Source organism: Rhea americana, unplaced genomic scaffold (assembly GCF_003343005.1).
Source record: "Rhea americana isolate MKP2758 unplaced genomic scaffold, rheAme1 scaffold_114, whole genome shotgun sequence".
Lineage (NCBI taxonomy): Eukaryota > Metazoa > Chordata > Aves > Rheiformes > Rheidae > Rhea > Rhea americana.
Genome location: NW_028185195.1, coordinates 56,266 through 76,081, shown reverse-complemented (window position 1 = coordinate 76,081; position 19,816 = coordinate 56,266).

Below are 19,816 nucleotides of genomic sequence, written 5' to 3'. Positions count from 1 at the left end.
TAAAAAAAAAAAAAAGCCTAAAACATATATATCACAAGTATTTCTCTCATTCAGTTCCAATTGTTCTTTAGTAACACTAGAAAGCATTGGCTTAAATACACATAGAATTAACTTATATTATCTCAGAGTTGCTGTACAAATGCTCAATTTGACTTCTTACTGTCTGTCTACTTGGACTTTTCCATATAAATAAAAATGGCATAAAAATATTTTTATACTTCATTTGGAGAAGTTCAGCAATGTTCAGCTCCCAGTAGCAGGCTGTCTTTCTAAATGCAAGAGCTATTTTTCCAATGATTTTGTTGTCTCCTATGAATTTTTWAAAAAATGTAATTTATTCATGAGCAGAAGTGAGTAAAACCACTGGTTTCCCAGTGGAGCCATATTGTTAACATGAACCACATCTTCCCTGACCCTGCATAGCAATTGTGGGGGCTGCACTCCATAACCGGTCCAAATACAAACACCCTTGTAAATCTGGTAGGTTTCCTGGAGCTTTGGAACTCCACTCGAGTGTCTGTTTCTGTTCAGCCCCAGGTCTCAATTGCAGCTGCCCTCAAAAGTGCACGCCAGCTCAGCCTATCAGACCTGATGCCTGAGCTCTCCTCCCCCACTCTGCTCTAAATTAAAGTGAGTTTCTTTGCTGAAGCCAAAATCTTCCAATATGCTTGTCATGAACTGCTGAATTTACTGTTCACATCTTTTTTACAATATAGATTAAGTGTGGATCCAGAGCTCTGCTTCAAAGGGGCCCTCCAACTGCCATATTTTCATCATAGCATGCATTCACAATGCAAATATAATATCCATCTGGGCCTTTTACAGGCTTAATTTATCCCTGCTTATTTATCATAATTAAGTGCACCATATGATAGGAATCCTTGTGGTATCTCTACTGATCTGGAGTAGGGAGAGATCACTAACCCTGCTTATGAAATCCAGCAATTAAATTACATGATATCACTCATCATAAAAAAACAAGGCCTCTAATAATGACATAAATGTGTTGGACTAACCAATTCTGTTCTAGCACATATTAAAATAGGGGGAAAAAATGACAAAACATCAAAGATGGGAGCCCAGAAGAAGCCCCAGAGAATGTTCCCAAGCCACTGGATTTGAAAATACAGTATATCATAAACTAGTTCTTCAGCAATGGAGATGTAACTAACAGCACACTAGCTGCTTTAGAAACTCCAGGCCACTCTTAAAATACAGAGGAACTCTTCTGAAGTCATGTTTACATGACTTCAGTGAAGTTGCTTTAGGATATTATAAGTGAAATCTGATTGAGACCCAACCTCCCTTTCCATCTCTTCACACAAAGCAATAAACTCAGATACATGGACATATTTTGGGGTTGTGCATTCCTCTACACAAGTCTTTTCCATGACCTCCTAACACAATACCTCATCAAAATATTTACAACCTTTGTTAAAACAACAAATTTACTTAGACTGGATTTACTTAGATTGTAAATCACTGTAATGKGGTGCAGTGCAAAATGTCCGGGGCTAGCTCTAGACAAGGTGGTAGGTCCATATTGCTCAAGAACGTATTAAGATATACCAAGATACATAAGATACACTAAGTCAGCTCCCAAAAGAGATAAACTACTGTGTTATCACAGCAAGAGCATGGGGCTATTGTAGATCTTAGAGCTAAGCTGGTCAGTCTAATGTCACCTTCCCTTGAAGGCAAAGACTGGTCTAAGATGTTTATAGTTGGATTTGTATGGACATGTCAGAAGCAAACATATATACTACAGGGTATGTTTAATAATAGGAAGGTGCCTGACTCCATACCCCTAGATATGGCTAGACTCATAAAGGTCAAGCAGAGAACATCCATTTCTGTGTTTGGGGGAACTGAGTATCACTTGACCATCTAAGACACAGCAAAGGGGATGCTGCCTCCTTTTCAGGTAAGGCTCTGTATGTTAAGAAGTCACAGGTTCAGCATCCTCTTTATTTTGAAGGGGCTCAAATCCCCAGTTCTTATATCATATACAGAATACTTTCAAATCCTCCTGTTGAAGACTGGCTACCTAACAGAAGAAAAAAAAAATGCAAGAAAGACATCAGTAGTACGGATATACAGAAGGGTCTGTGTCCTAACCCTCTCCCCCATCTCTCATGCTCCTCACTGCTTTTTATCCAGTGGCTCTTTGCTGCAAAATAGCCAGCATCTACCTGTACAAACTCTTAAGCCCCACAGAAACCTAGTGGGGCCTAGGTAGCTGCTAAATCCAGGACAGATCCAAAGATGTACAAACACAGAAATACTGAGGCTAAAAGAATTGGCAGTTTAAAAAGTAGATAGTGAGTTTAAGCAGCTGTGAACCATRGGCTTTGTTTGTTTAACTGCACTTAGTTGTCTATGGGCTATTTCTTCGTTTATTATACAGGCCCTGGGGGATTTCCCAAAGTGTCTAAGAATATTATATACCTAATTCCCATTGAAATCCAGACCTTAGAGGTGGCTGACTTTCAATAAGACCTTCAGAAATCCTACCATGTCTTTAATGAACTTGCAAGTTTTAATGAATAGTCATACGATTTTGGAGCCTTCTTGTCTAGAAGCAAAGCTGGGCTGTAAATCATTACACCATTAATAGCTGTTCCTTCGCCTTTCATTGTAAGTATGGTAGTAATTATGTGTTTTGCAAAGCATAATAAAATATGGGTCTTCATATTCAGAATATTCATGCAGTGACAATTCTAAAGTTATCATAGATGATGTATAGGCAGCAGTGTATCCATAGTTAACCAGATTTATTAGAGCTCAATTTTTAACCCCGCAGCCATGAACTCTGACTTGCGAAAACCACAGTGGCAATTCCAGCGATTTACTCAGAAAACAAGGGGAAGCATTTCTCTAGTGCCTGAAAGATTTTGAACCTTTGTTGAGTTACATATCCTTAAAAAATAACTTAATTTTGAATTCTGAACTTCGTCTAATGTTTCTTCTATGTTTCTAAACTCAGCAACAGTTTTTATCCTTGCAGTTAAATTTGTTTGGAAATTAATGTCCTTACAATATTGAAAGACAAAAACTACTAAGAAATATATTAATGATTTTAGTTATGTTGTTGTTAATTGGTGTTGCTGATAATTTTCCCTCTATTCTTGTTGCTGCCGGAGATGTCACGGAGATGCAACTTAAGCTGTTCATTTGCTGGTTGCCCAGTTGCACCAGAATAATGCTGTGTTGGGCACGCTGTTGCCACCCTCCAGCTCCGTGCTCATTCAACTGTGCTGGCAAATARCTCTGGGAAAAGGTTCGGTATTCAGTACTACTGGTTTGCTTGTTCTTTCTCTATTTTCCTGCCATGAAAATGTGATTCACAAGCTCCCACATTTTCCCTCATGGCTCTTCAAGCATATAGGGAGGATATTACTCTAGCCTATGACTTTGCTCTCTTATGTCACCTTAATCTCTTCTTTGCACTAACTCAAATAGTATTATGTCACATTTGAAACATAGATTTGACATTTGGTCTTGCTAAAGATTTTTTTTTAAGACTGTGAATAGTAAAATATTTATGAAACTCTTATTTCTTGAAAACTACACATCATATTAAAATAGAAGCTAATAAAGGAAAAAAGATTACGACAGACRTGGTTTCCAACATCCACTGTGAAAGGAAGTTCCAGGAATTGGTTGAGTTAGATTGTTTTCCTTCACCAAATCTGCAAGTAGTGAATCCATTTGTTCGTTTGCTTTCACTGGTGCTATGCGAGAAAGGGGCACTCTAAGAAATTGCCAAAAATTACACAGAAAGCTAGAGGTGCAGCAAGTATGAGGAACCTTCAAGACGGTTCAATCTTCTTGCAAAGGTTAGCTGAAATCTTCATGGTTCTCCAGTGTCACCAGAAAGATTATACTACATATGCACAAACGCAAAAAAGTCTGGGTATGCATATAACTGCATATTTATGTTTTATTGAGAAATGAAAGGATTGAAAGAGCCAATGAATCAGCTTAGTCCTTGTCTAACCTGCAAAGTTTCTCCTGCCATAATAAGCTATGTCATCAGAGCCCTTCTGACCAAATACAGAATATTCTGACACAAAGAGTTTTCCTGCCAGCAGTTACAAAAGCTCTTTTCTGTTGGTGCTGGGAGCTGCCCTACAAATGTCAGCTGGGAACGGAAGAGGTTGATTCAGAGGGGAACCTTCACATATTACATCTTACATACATGGAGGTAGAATCCTGTTGTACAAATCTGTCCTGCAGTGCACTGAATCTAGAAATGCCTTGATAATGGTGGTAAAATCCACAGAAACGTCTGTTTTTTTTCACTGATCTGAAAACTAGTGCAAAGTGTGGTTAGAATGTGCTATGCTGCAATAGCATGTTTAATTAATTTAACATATTTTGCCTATGTATGTGAGGCAGAATTCAGCAGGACTTGTTTCTATTCAGTTAATAAATTCTTGACCTAATCATTCAATTTACCTATAGGTTTCTTTTTCAAGGAACACTGGTGGAGGGGGAACAAGGGTTGTCTTGTTTTACAACTGTGGCTTATCCACACAGTTATACCATGTCTAAGGATGTTTCTTAACTTTGGAAATCTCCTAGACATTTTGTTAATTCATTTCAGAATGTTTTTTAGTAATTTGAAAGGGACAGCAACATAACTTGGTCACCAAACTGTGTGACAGGGTACCTTGTACAGTTCCTTTCTATTTCAAAATTATGAATATAGATTTGCAAGAAGGCTGAATATGCTCTGCTCAGTTTTAGGAGAAAATTAAGACAATTTAAAATATGGGTTTCCAGTTCATGCTGAAAACACAAGACGGCTTCCTACAGCAACCCTGTCAGGGCTGCAAAGGCTGAACTAATGCTATCTGGGCTTGGTTTCAGCTAGTCTTCYGTAAGACCAAGTTTAAAATAGCAATATTTAGCTACATATTTAGCAACAAGATAGAAAATATAATCATTTTTTAACATTTAGTGAAACTTCTTTTATTTTTTCTTTGTGTATAAAAGAGTTGGTCAGCGGAATTTTTCTCCATTCTAATTTACATCTGCCAAACTTTTCTTTTTGCTTCTTATTCATCTTTCTTTCCATCATGAATTTCCTTCCTTTCCAGAAACCTGCTAGCCAATGAAGAATGAAATAAACAGATTTTTAATAGGCTTTTGGTTACAAAAGGACACTGCTCAAAGAAATCTGACTAGAGAGACTAGAAGAATTTTCCTTCTCACCTGTTGAATTGCGCAGCATGAACAACACTACGTTGCCACTGGTAGGATTTTCATTGGAAGCAAGTCATTTCATGCACGCTCTTTCAAAGAAACTGTCTGCAAAGGATAGTAACTGACCTGTAATTCAGCTTGTCTGAAAATATAATTTAATTGGATTTGTACTCTTGGCTTGCAGCTCCCTAGTATGAGAGAGAAGAGAGTTTGCCTAACTCTCAACAGTTTGGGTCTTTGAAGGAAAGGGGAGCCTTGTTCACACACAGACTGCTAGTGCTAGCCCGCCACAACGACCCTTTCTAATTCCTTGACAAGCACAGAACAGAAAGCTCTCAATCTCACTAATAACAGACGTCCAAAGAATGTGTATACTTTAGAATAAAATCACAAGGGGAAAAATTAGTCATGAAAAGAGTACATTCCCAACTACCCAAGCCTATTTCTTACAGAGAAATAAGAAAATAAGAGGGATAATTTGGGAAAGGCAGATTTAAAGGCATTTTTCTACTCTTTTTAAGACAGCATATTGATTGCATTCCTGTTCCTTGATTCACAGATGATCACTGGGAAATTCTATAAGCCCATAAATTTACCATTTACAAAGAGGGGAAAAAAGAGCAGCTCTATAATGCAGTTACAACAGTAGATCCCTGAATCACTTTCCACAACAACAGTGATAGAGTTGGAGGAAACACTGAGAAGGAGCAAACAAGCAGATGCAGTGTCTTATAGCCACATGCTCTTTGTCTTCTTCAGTACCATGAAACAACTAGATGTCACTAAAAGCTGCCTCAGTTATAGACTGCAATGTAGAAGACACAAGGGTAGTGTTGGAAGCCAATAAATCTGGAGCTTTACAGTCCAGGGGATGCAGGTAAGAGCATCCSAAAGAGATTTTTCTTCTATATTCAAGAGTAATGTGGAACTAACAAATGGGTAGGGACAGAAAATCACTCCTTTGCAGGGATTCTTTCCTTGGAAATATGGAGACCTCTTAGCACTCATCTTAGAGAAATTCTTTTCCACCTCCACATGGAAGGTGTTCAGGGCCAAGAAGTCTGACCGTCACTCTTTTCTCCAGCAGCATTATAACAGCTTTCCCATGTTCTACAACATCCAAGGAGGACAGGGTTACCCAGAAAGAAATAACTATAGTAAGTAACATCACTACACAGAGTACAACTTAGCTGCTTTCTAAATAGGTTTTCATGGGATATGAATTTTCCCAGAGAAAGGAAGAAACAAAGTTTTAGAAAAATGGAGAAACAATAAATGTCATGTACAACTTATTAGCCAGGACAGACAACTGAGCTTCAGTTAAATATGAGTTTTGGTTAATCACGGGAGATGACTGCATACATTAACAGCTGCTTCTTGTGAAGAATTCTTAAGTTCATTTTTTTTTAATTTTATTTTTCTGCAGGTAGAATAGAGAAAATCAGTACTCCAGGTTTACCATTTGGACAGCTAGTTCATCTAAATCACTAGGTATACGCAGCAGTTTTTATTTTGGGTTGCTAGTATATTTTGAGTCAAAAACTGGGAATAGTCTTAAGGAAAGGAGTGTGCATCCAGGCAATAAGCACTAATCAGCCCCCTGCTCAAAACAAGAAGCAACCAAGTCCTTAGCGTGTATTTGTAATTTGTGATTTGTAATTTGGAGTATTTGTAATCTCCATAAAAGCTTTACAGCTGTTTAGTTACATCAGCCATTCTCCAATAACTGTGAGTTAAGGGTAGGAAAACCTCCACCTGTACTCCAGTAATTGCCAGGCCAAACAGGGAGATCAGATTTTTAGCTCAAGTAAATAGGCAAAGCTCCAYTGTGATTTTGCCTGCAATGCTTATCTTCATCTTATTTGTATTCCTTAAAAGGCACAAGTATGTGTCTTTGCATTAGAATCAGCACAGGGTTTGGAAATTTATTATTTCAAAGTTCTAATCCCCCRGATACATTCAGTGATGGATGTGATAAATTTGTTGACAGAAGACCCTCTATATCAAATCGCAGAACCCAATATAACTGCCAAGAGCTGAGAATTTCACAAGATTTGGTTCATCTGCTTTCAAAAAGTGGCTATGTGATTTAAGAGCTTCTGTTCTGCTTTCAAGAGCGACCAAAAGTGATCCCCCTTCCTCGCCCCCAAAGAGATGTGAGTGCCATGGTGCTAAGTATTGCAAAATCCAACTTCTGGCCTAGGAAATGATTATGCAGTCTGGTTATTATAAATTCCCTCGGTAAGTATACAAGGAGTCTTAGGGGCCACAGAACAGGCTTTGAAACAGCCAGCACACTGAGAGAAGTAGGAAGTCTCTGRTGTTTCAGTATCCTTACACAAGGATCAGGAATATTTGGGAATCTGCTAAATAGACTATTCTGTTTTTATTACTACTCCTCTTTTAAATAGCGATCGGGAGTAATTTTGTTTTCTTTCAAGAGATTTAAGGCCTATATTCAAACAGTCTGGTGGTTGAAGCACTTCCTCAGCGCAGGCAAGTTATCAGGATAATTTTCTACTGCCAAACACATCCCCACCAAGCGCCCGGAGAGCGCCCYAGGACTCCAGGCTAGCCAAAGAGCGGGCACATCCTGCCCGGCCTGTCACCACTGTTCCCATGGGCAGAAAACAATTAAAAACTGACCTGGCTGGGAAGAGCACAAAAGTCTCTCTCTCTCTCCATTTGTTGAGGCTTGCAGCAAAGTACCAAAGATTTTGCAAGCATTTTGCGTTAGCCAGGCACTGGATAGACTTACGCAGGCGCAATTTGATGTCTCAGCTGTCTAGGTTTTTAATTAAGCCTGTGTTCAGTACAAGATTTTTGCAAAATTTTAATCTCTCTTTTCTGATTCTTTCCCTTCTGTCTCTGAGTTATCATGGCATTTTTTTGTATTGTCAAATGGGAAAAAGGGTATAAAAACCATCACAGAAATTGTTCCAAGTCACTAAGATTTCTGGTCATTCTGAGTTGCTGGTGAAGTAAGTTCTTTAGTCATAGGACAGCTACCCAAAGAACTGTTTCCCAGTATGTTTAAATGGTTGATTGCTGGATGATGTGGCTGAGAAAGGAAATTATGATCCCTTCTGATGACAGAACTGTAGTGAGTTAAACACTATGACTGGCCTTCTGCTGGGTTTGTAAGTTCAAAAGTTAAACTGCAAAATGAACAAACAAGAAACAAACATCAGGCCTACTGCAAAGAATGGGTTTTAAATTTTGTTTGAAACCTCTCTTAAGTGTCAGTTTGTAATGWATAATGTATCAAAAAACTCTCCATTTCAAAATTGTGAATATTACATTCAACCTGTCAGTACCATCACCATTTTCTGCAGTGCTGCAGCAGCTGTTACCCACACTATATGCCCCACTCTTCAGATGAGAAAGATATGAGGTATCTAAAAAGAACAATGTAATTAYGACAGGTAAATGTCTGGACATCCCATCACAATTCTACTAAGTAGTTAAAAAAAAAAAGGAAAGAAAAAAAAAAGAAAGAAAAAGCCCTCATAATATGGCACTGCATTTTCTTATTAACTCCAATTCAGTGCCATGTGGATTCATGGCCATATTTGCAAACCAGACTGAAAAAATCACAGCCTATCCCATCTTTTGTGAATTGTTATTAAGCAGTTGTTTAGCAAAGAACTTGTGTGTGACTTTATAGCTGAACAAYTGCATGTGAGGGTACCCCCAAAAAAGCTAAAAGCCACCAATGGTGTTATCTTAGTCTAAAAACAAACACTGTATTCAGTTAGCAGTTATTGATATGCCAGAAAGGAAACAGAAAAATCCACTCCAAATTCTAAACTGAAGGGGAGGGAAAAAGATGGATGGCCATTTAATCACCACTGATTTTCAGAAGCAGTGAAGACCAGCACTGGCTGCCAGGTTTTTGCAAACCAGCTAAGCCTGTTGGGTACACAGTGGGGGCTAATGTGCTTTGAAAAATTGGCCAAGAATTTCATTATGGAAACTGCACAGTTCTAAGCACATTTGTAAATGTGGTCCTCATTTAGCAAAGATTGCTGTTGATAATCAAGTTCCACTTTAGACTGCCAGAAAGTTAAAACTCTGGTCCAGTAACTTTTTTGCCAATATGGCAAAAAAACAGAATTGGCCAGCTTGGAACTCACCAGCAAAAAAACTTCACGCTATTATTTCGGCTCATAGCCAAATTCATTGCTTTTTTTCTGCCAGGTTTATTGGCTCAGACTGAGGAATGAGGTACCAGCAGATCCTTTTTCCTGATAGAGTGCTCCCTTCTGCCTCTCTCTGTGGGGTTCAGGGGTTCTTCCCTACCCTGAGACATAACGTACACGCGTTCACACCAGGCGATGTGACGGAGGACCACTCACTCACTCTACTGTGGTGTTGCCATGCACCTACATTTCGTTCACCTGGTATCCACATGAGACGATGGAGAGGAGCTGTCTTATGGCCCTCGAAGGCCTCCATCAGTTCAAGAAGCACGTCAAGGCACATGATAGACTGAACGTCACTGCACAACTTCATTAATCCAACTTGATCTGAGTGACCTGGCCCTTGTAGGTGTTCCGCCCCAATAGTATATAGAAGTATTAAGAAATTGAGAAGCAAGCTACAAAAGATGACTGAAATAAATATGAAGGCATTAGATACAGCGTCTGCTAGAGCACAGTCTGGTTGTATTCCCTCTCTTCTCACTGGTACCTGAGTATTGCCCTTCCAGTACTCAAACAGATACCAGATCTTACTGCATTTCAAAAGTTATGTAAAGGCCCTTTTTTTCTAATAGGCTTTCACAAATAAAAATCCCTTGACAGTTCCTTCAAAGCCATTCAATGTGGATTCAGCACTGAAAAATCAAATTTTTTACTCAAGGTCCTTTGTAGTCAATGGATAGATTTCTACTTCTTTTGATAGGGGAGAGGAGGTTACTTCTTCCTCATAAAGGTTAATGATGCAGTTCTATTAGAATTCATTCAAAATACTAAGAAATTATTTAATGAAAATCTCAATTAAAAAATCCGATTTTGTTTTAAAAATTTATGAGAAATTCCAAGCAACATTAGATCTCTACACTTTGCACTTCACCCATTGGCTGTATATTAAAAACAGCTTAGCAAGCAAAAGGGTCATGCATTAGCTAACAGTATAAGGGAAGCTGGAGAACAAGAACGCCGCCATGACCAGGAAAATAAAGCAAACGCCTAAAAAGCTAACAGAAAAAGTTGGCTTCCAGTAGTAGAACTAGGAAATTTTTATTACATGCATTTATTAAATGCATTTCCACATCTGGCCTCTTAAATAGTTGAGAGTTCCCTGGTCATCATTTTAATCATTAACAGAAAAAAATATTAAAACTGAATGTGTTAGCCTTGAAGGAAAGTGATAAGTGAAATCTAAACTGAAAGAAAGGCAGATCTACTTCTTTAAGTGGCTCTTTATTTTAGATATTGTAAGATATTCAACATTTTGACCATGAAACTGTCCGCAAACAAATAACCTTGACATCAGTTGGAATTATCCTGAATCCTACTGAACAGCAAATGTCAGCAAAGAAAAGGAAGTTTTTAGACTAAGTCTACAGTGTTATTTAATTACTATTRGGAATGCAAACCTATGCAACAGCATGCTGCCTGGCAGGCCCCTGCTCTGTTCATGTCGTAAATAGTATCACTTCAGCAACGTAGCTTCTTGCAACAAAAAACTCAGGCTGGGCTTTCAATCACAACTTACATTTTAGCATTTTAAATATAACTGACAACACTTCGGAGATGCACTTCTTCGAAGGATGCTCTGGGAATGTTTGTGCTGAGACAAGGATAGATCTTTAAAAAAAGATTTTCATGACTGACACCAAAAGGTGTTTTGGAATCACATTTTCTTTCTTTCACAATTTTTTCTTACCAAACTTCATGATACCAATACAGTTTTCACAGACCTTTGTTCATGGCAGGTAATATGTGGAGAATTGTTTCTATAAAAGAGAAACAACGTAACTTACAGTGTCAGCATATAAGTGTGGACTCCCTTTTTACAGTAAATCCTTTCGCTATTAAGTCCTAGGGTGTGGGGGAAGCTATTTTAACTAGTATCTATTGTAATTTAAATGCTGGAAGATTCTTATCCATCTTACTTCAAATTCCACTCACTTGAAATGTGTTTGTTGTTGCAGAAAGCATGCTTTTTCCAACTAATACTCAAAACACACCCAAAACACAAACTCAATAATAATAAAACATCAAAATCCTCCTCCCAAATAGAACAAATTAAGTAATGGATTTGCAACACATCCAGTCAGATTCCTTACTGCTTTGCTAGTATCTTTGCAGAATTCTTTGTTAATCATTTTATTTTATTATTTGTTCCACATATATTTCCATGAAGAGTTCTTAATGTGATGAAAATCCTATTTCTTGATCTACAATCAAATCTTACTACGGCCAGTTTCTAGGTCTTCATAACTGAAAATATTGCATCTCTTTTCAAGTTGACTTCAATACAAGGAGGGTTACTAAACTAACCCAATTAAATTGAATAGATCTGCAAGTTTAGATGATGGTTGTTGCTGTCTGTGAGAGCTGGGATAAGGAATGATGGATTGCAGGCCATAGTACTGATAATCCATCTCAGAGGAAGCAGGGGCCCATCCTGGATTAGTTTGAATTGGCCTACATWAAGGTTTTATGATGCAAATTGGAGATACCAGGCATAGTAACAACACACAGAATATATTACATTCTTCTGTTTAGTACTCACTGGAAAACTCTTCACTATGATATTCCATCCTCATTAATAAGCCCTGTGTTGTACACCTTTGTCTGATATGAGGCTGCCATGCCTTGTCACCAATTACAGGCTCTGAAAAGACCCATCTCATTATAGTACTTATATTGCTTGTTCCTGAAGGTGATACTTGGTGTGGCACTTCCTCCTCTTGCCAATAGGAAAATCACCCTGGAAGTGAAGAGATGTCAGTCATGCAGCACAAAGAAAAGGCAAGAAAGATTTTTTAAAATTCTGCCTGGAATATTAATCATGCTGCTGCAGACAGTGAGAGAAAACCAGGCATATAGATTGAAACAAGGGAAAAGAGATTTCTGAGCAATCTAATCAAATTGGAGAGCTCCTCCACCAATTCAAGGCTGGGCAAAGATCCTGATGGTGAGGCACTAGTCAGAATGTGAATACAGATGTTTACCTGGGAACAATTTGATGATTACAGAGAAGGTCAAAAATGCCATCTCTCCACTTCGACTGCAGACATCAGAACTTGCAAAAAAATCATAGCCTCCCTCCTGCAGATGTTGCAGTTATGTGTACTCATTTGTGTCACTAATTGCAAAGCCAATGTCAGCCAGTAGCAGCTAGGAATACATTCAAAAGGCTGCAGTGACACATGACAACTCACCAAATATGATCTGGTCTCTCCTTACATTAATACCTCCCATGTATTAATTTGATCTCCCCAGTGACACAAGTAAACCAAAATTTTTGACATGTTCAGGGAGTATAGAGGCTCTGAATTTATTCTAGTATAACATTATGGTTTATGTAGTTTATCTCTTTGTATATTGTTATCACTTTCTCTGCTTACAGACAGGTTTAATTTGACAGTCCGGAGCTGTAAGGTATGACTTCCACAGACTGCATATGATCTCTCAGCTAGCATAAGGTCTGCACACATGAACGGCCTGTAAGAATGGACCAAAGTTTGCAAAGTTCAYAGAAAGTATTGCTCAGAAAAACACATTTTGCTTTACATAAGGTAAAAACACAAGGATGGTTAACGTGACAGAGAGAGATGCTTAAGCAGCTTTCTTTTAAAGTTAGTATGGTAAAATATTTAAGATTTTAAGAAAAGAGAACTCCGTATTTATTTTTGGCTACAATCTGTCCTGGTGGCAGTTCAGTTTAGAGCTTGAATAAGGAAAAGAATTTTTCTCTGTGTGCCATCCTTCTTCCACTCTGAAAGCTACAATATCTGCTCCCAAGCAAAGTACTTCTTTATGCAATTTTTCAAACATTATTTAAATAAGAGACAAGAAATGGAAGGAGCTATCAACATCAATTCAAACAAACAACAAACATGTCCTAAAGTCTGATTATTTTTCTCAATTCAGTACCTGTACATACATTAATGGGAAATGCAAGAGAAAACAATAAAGTACTCCCAAAACAAAACAAAAAAACCCCATTAAGTTGCAGAAAACTAACACACCTAATAGCAATATAAATCAGTCTCTCTAGCTTCTATTTCAAAACCATAGTGTTGCAAACAGGAAATACAAGTACACCCTCTGGGAAAAAAAATGCAGACAGCATCATCTCAAAAACCTTGTATCAAAGGTGCCTTTCACCATGATGCCTAAGTCCTTTTGGATCTAAAGGCAGTTCTCCTTTGCAGTCCTAGATTTTTTACCAAAATATTTCCAAACAAGCCAAAATATCACCTTCAGTTTACAGGGCAAGAGAAAAATAGCATTACTTCACCACATASCTGCAACAATAAACAAGCATTACTGCCCATAGTTAACAGTTTGGAAACTGCATCAAACTTTCCAGGTGCTTGAGTGTAAGGTACGGTATTTTCACAAATATTACCTGAACTTTAGACAGTCAGCAATCCTTTACAATTCTTATTCTGTAAAATAAGTTTTCAGATATTCGCAGACCATTTGAAGCTACATATTACACATGTACCAATATGGCACTTTGGAAATGTATTAAAGAAATACAGCAAGAGTACCAGGCTCTCTTTTACCCTAACCATCTGCCCCTCTGTTTCTTACACTGGTAAGGAAATTTCAGGGTGATATTTCCTGCAGATGTGAAGAGGAGAAAAGATTTGACACTRAAACAACAAGACTTGGCAAAGGACGTGGAGCATTGCTAAATATATACCTACATTGAAAAATATATACCTGAGACATACTGAATGCTTATCTCACATTCCTGTTTGATCCAGGGTACCAAAGTATGCAGAAGACAGGGCTATAGACTAAATTTCAGCTTCTCCATGCACTAAACATATGTATATAATGTTCAGTATTCTTCTACACCCAACCTTTCTATATATTTTAACATATATCTAGCAGGCTACCTGCATGAACATATAGTAGTAGTTCACCTCATCAAAATGCCCAAGACCAAAACCAAAAACTGAGCCTCAGGAAACTGATGAGTTAATTCACTAATCCATGTAGCTTTTCCTTCTGTTCTTTTTCTAATATGAGAAAATCAACCACAAGATTATTGTTTTGAATCAGTAGTGTGGAGCATCCAATGATGGAAGGCTAACCTAACACTTGCAGTCATATGAACTGCAGTTATACAGGAATTTTATGAAAACCTCTATGATTTCAAAATCTTTTGAGTAAAAAAAAAAAAAAAAGAGAGAAGAGAAGAGAAGAGAAGAGAAGAGAAGAGAAGAGAAGAGAAGAGAAGAGAAGAGAAGAGAAGAGAAAATAGTAAGTCCAGCACAGAGTAAAATTTTTCATGAAATGACACAAATGGTGCGGAAGCAGCACAGCTGAAGAATCTTGCTTTAAAACCAAAGGAATGAGTTCTGGGCTCATGCTAGATTTGGATGAATAGCTGCTTGATTAAGATAGAAGGTTTTAAGTACTTGATCCCAAAGATAACTTGATGCTCCACAGCAGCATAGCCCTGCATTTCGGCACTCACAGATGAGAAGCAAACACAGGCTAAGGCTGCTCCTGGGGCCATGCTAACAGCAAAGAAGAGATGCAAAGCAGGAGGCTGCCGAAGGCCTGACTTGCGGCTCCTGAAACTACCAGCAATATGGGCAAAAGACTGGTGGCAACAGCACTGTGAGGGAAGCCACTGTACACAGGTACACAGAGTGACAGGAGAAACCGGCTCRGTACACCATGTCCCCAGTGAGGTTATAGCCATGTTTCAGCCACGCGGAGGTTTCCTGACCTACACAGCTTCCTGCTTTGCCTGTGTGCATCACTAGCCCTGATCAAGGCATTTGGCCTGCAATGAACGGGAGCAGAAGGTCACCTACATCATTCTCCTGTGTGYTCTTGGTTTCAGAAACCAACCCTTAACCACATTGGTCTAACAGGCTGCTCAGATTTCTAAGATACCTTTCATAAATACTTATAATTACTTGGGGTCGATAAAAATTATCTTTCAATTTTTTGCGAGTAATTCACTATGACTTCAATAGTTTTATCCTCCATTAAACATTTTATTAAAATGAATGTTTAACAAAATCAGTTTGAAATGAAAAACCAAAATGTTCTGTTCTGAGAATGCCAAACCAGAATATTTCACTATCATTGTTCTGTCTCTTAGTGTTCTTTTGTCCTAATATCATTAACATTGACATTTTTTAAAATGTTTCAGTTTCAGTAAAAACAACATCCTTCATCAAGAAAATAATCAGGAGAAAAAACTATGACCAGCTCTACTCTGACCCTTGGGTATCATTAGGTGTTGTTAGGAAAGATTCAGTGGCCAGAGACTGGCTCTGGCTCTCTTAAGGTCTTCAAAGTATAACTTACAGTCTCAAGCTTACATTAAATTGTTTGAAAAGCTGGATTTTCAGCTAACCAAAGGATAAAACCTACCATCATCCTTTCCATCTATCTCAACTACACTCACTGCAGCTAAGGATACAGTCTAGGCCAAAATGAGCAAACATTTGTTACCATGATTGTTATGTTAACATCAAAAGAGAAACAAAATGAGTTTCTTAAGTCTTTCATTATTTGTTAATAGGATGGGATACTGAAACATCTCATATGGTTATTGCTCCATAAATAATAAGTAGTCTTATAAAAAATAATACATAAAGTACTTTAGGAGAGAGAATAACACTTTCATTTTGTCTTCAGAGAAAAAAAGTACCACTGGATCAGGTTTGACATTTTTTAAAAAAGTTAACCTTTGAAACACCTCCAGGTTTTATTAACAACCAGTATCCTTCCCAACAACAGCTCACAAACTTATACTTCAACATCAGCTCAAACCGCATCTCCCATTTTAGGAAAACATTTCCAAAGGAGCTGCTGCTTCACAGCCGTTCCTGCTAACCTGAATGCGTGCACCAGCTGAGACACTGTGGCTACATAATAAAGGAGAGCAGGCAAAAAAAAAAAAAAAAAAGAAAAAAGAAAAAGAAAAAGAAAAAGAAAAAAGAAACAAAGAAACCACCAAAGTCTCTTGATGATGAATTGGTTGACCCACTTCTCATTCATCTTGTGTGGGGAGACGTGTACGAATGTTGGGTAGCTTTGGTGAGAAGCATTCAGAGCGGTAATCCCTTCCCTCCCCTTCCCTCGTGTTGGAGGAGCCAGYTGAGGTTGCGATGCAGTGCCACAGCCCTCTACCTTTGCGGCTTTGGGACAGACTCCGTACTTTTTATTGTGCTTGTTTACCCCAGACGCAGACAGACAGGTTCCAGAATGTGCTCATAGCTGGAACACTTTACTTTTAATCTATCACTGCTATGCCTACAGGGAAAAAAAGTATCATAGCAGTCTTTGTGGTATTTTCTGCTTTTTATTGCAGCTTAGTCCTTTTTCTGCAGCAGGGAGATGACTGTTTCATGGGAGGAACCAATGGTTATGGTCAAATTAAGGACCTAAAGGACAAACACCAGAGACAAAAAAAAAAACTCATAAACCAAAAAAAAGTATCCATCAGGCAGGTAAAATTTTATACAGTTCCAGTACAGATCGCACAAAGAAGGCATCTGTCCAACAGAAATTTAAGAATCTGCTTGGCTCCATAAGAAGAGTTTCACTGACTTTGATGGGGGTTTTCCCATTGTCCCTTTCTGGGAAAAGGCTTAAGGCTTCAATCAAGGCTTGTGCATGTAACGTAGGGTTTGTGGTACACAACACAAACCAATATTCTTTAATTATAAACGCTTTCAGACACTGACCATGATCATGATTTTCTGATACAAATTGAGCATTTCATTTGCTGGCAAAGCAAATAATAATAAGGAGTATCAACACAATAGGTAGGAAGTGTTGCAATGGAGCTATTCTGGCAACTCTTACTGCTTATCATGGTTGATTACTTGAACACACTCCAAGAGGAACCTTACATGGCACGAGTCACTCCAAATAAGGCCATATTCAGAGAACATCACAGTGGCCCTGAACAATGCCGTTTGACAAATTCAGGAATGCTGCAATGAGAGGAAAAAGCAGAACAGAAAAACTGAACAATATAAAGGTAAGCTCAGCACTCCAGTATGCCTTTCCATTTAAGACCAGTATTTTCAGAGCACTCTAGAGAAGTACAAAGTGTCAAGGACAGGGAAATAAAATGATGGAAAAGTTCTTTCCACTAGTATCTTTCAGACAATGGCTCTTAAAGAATGAAATACACTTTAGAGAACCTAAGAGCAATTTAGGCAGGTTATTGTTAAAGTTCTCTGAGTATTTCTAATATTGTTAGGTTTATAATTTCAAGTAGAACATCCCCTTTGGGCTTAACTGGCAAACTATTGCTCCTCAGCTTTGGAGTCTTCTATCCTCTGGTAGCTTAAACAGAATGAGAGAAGCTGTTTTTAAATCAGAAATGATCCAGAGTTTTATTTTCAGACTATGTTATTGGGATTTTTTTCCTCAGTTGTATTAATTTATTATATTCACAACTGGAAAGACTTTGAAATCTTAAAAAGACTATATTAGGCTAGTTCCAGGTGACACATGGCACATAAACATGATAAATTCCATTGTTTGGCACTACTGAAGAAAAAGAAAGCTCAAGAGATTAAAGGAAACATATTCTTACCAGTAAGAACCTGCCAGGAAGGATTTTATTTTGGCACAGGAGTTAGAAATTCTTTCAAGCAGTGTTGCTGATACAATTGATGATGCAATATTTTCAGGGTAAGGTCTAAGATTGCATAATTGTCCCTCAACACTGTTGTTGAAAAATTCTGATTTGGAAAAAGCAAAGCAGCATGTCAACACAGGATGTCAAGGTTCAAGTTCATCGTGCTTCATGTTCATCCCCTGCTGCCATATTATAGTCTCATTTAAAGTTTCAAACTAGATTGCTGCAACTTGGAAAGATTTTGTAACCCAGCTACTTGTAATTGGAAAGGCTGTTCCAGATCTTCATTGCTCTGATAGTGAGACACCATCTGCCACCAAAATTAATTAATGATGCATTTATATTACATGCATCAATATTAGCTTCAGTAGATCTACTTCACCACCTGACCTTACCCTACTCATATCTATGAAGACTAATCACACCCTCCTCCCAGATTTCCTGCCAATGCACTGGTTTCACTCCTTGGTGATAGGTTTAACTGAATTCTACAATCCTAAGATTTAATGCATTCTGGATTCCTTTCAGCCCACCAAAACCTTCAGTCTGGAGTACCGAAGGCTTTCTCCCTAACAGCCTGCCTGAAAGGGAGCTCTGAAGTCTGGCTGCTGAATCCTCAGGACATTCACCAAGTTTCCAGTGCTTCTCAGATCTTAGGCTCTTCAGTTCCTTGCCAGCTCAGCTTGTGGGAAGCCACAGAGCCTARCAAGCCTAAGAAACATATTTTCTTTCAAAAACACCAAATGTTTTTTTACTGTTTCCTATTTTTAAGGGGAATATTGTGGAATTTCAATTCTGCAAAAAGAAATCAAGGTTTTGGGGTTTTGCTTCAATTTAGAATCAAGMTTTTCTTTTAATTGTGGATTTGTTTTTTGTGGAATTGAAACACTGCTTTCCCTTGAACATAACAAAGGTTGCTTACAGATCTTTAGTTTAAACTAAATGGTTTACTAGACATAAAGGCCTAAACTAAATGGAAGTATTTTGATATGATTAATGAACTATGTTTTCTGTGTACAGAAACACTATGTAACTTGCTTGGAGAGAGCTAGTATTTTTCTTCTTATGATGTAGACAGGGATCTTTCCAATAATTTAAATCTCCTTGAAGGCCTGCACAATTTCTTTTCCTTTTGTCTTGAGCAGAATCATATGCTTTATTTGGGCAATTTCTAAAAATAATGTTACAAGTCAAAACACTGATATTTATTGGAAAGTATATCTGTATATTAAGTTTAGGAGATGTAAGAATAAGGTTTTGAACAATCATGGATAACTCAGSTCTGATATATTTCTTGTTTGTCTACAATACCCTATAAACAAATTAAAAAAGAAGTTACAGTGTTTGTGGTTATGACTGGTTAAAGAATTAACAGTTTTAGGCAGTTTTGATTCATCAAGAAAAGGAATCCAAAGGATGTCTCACATCTAATACTTTAATGAGAGCATGCRGGCTTCCTGCAAAGAGAGAAGCCTCTTGGGCACTGCTTCTTCAGGAGGTCATTGCTGCAGACTGTTTGTTAGACTGTGAGATAGAGTCTTACTCAGAGGGGCAGGGAGAGCAGTGTGCCCTTGCCTCTGAGGAGGAAAACCATTGTAAAGTAGAGGAAATGAATCACCAGGCATGTCTCTTCCTGTCCCATTAGAGGAACGGAATAATTCCTTTTTAATTCCACAAGGGCCAGGGGTCTTTTCAGAACCTTGTGATTCACAGAACTGGATAAATCAAGTCAGGCAAGAACATGCTTCACACTGAAAAGTATAATGTTTAAGGCTGAGCATAGAAAACCCAG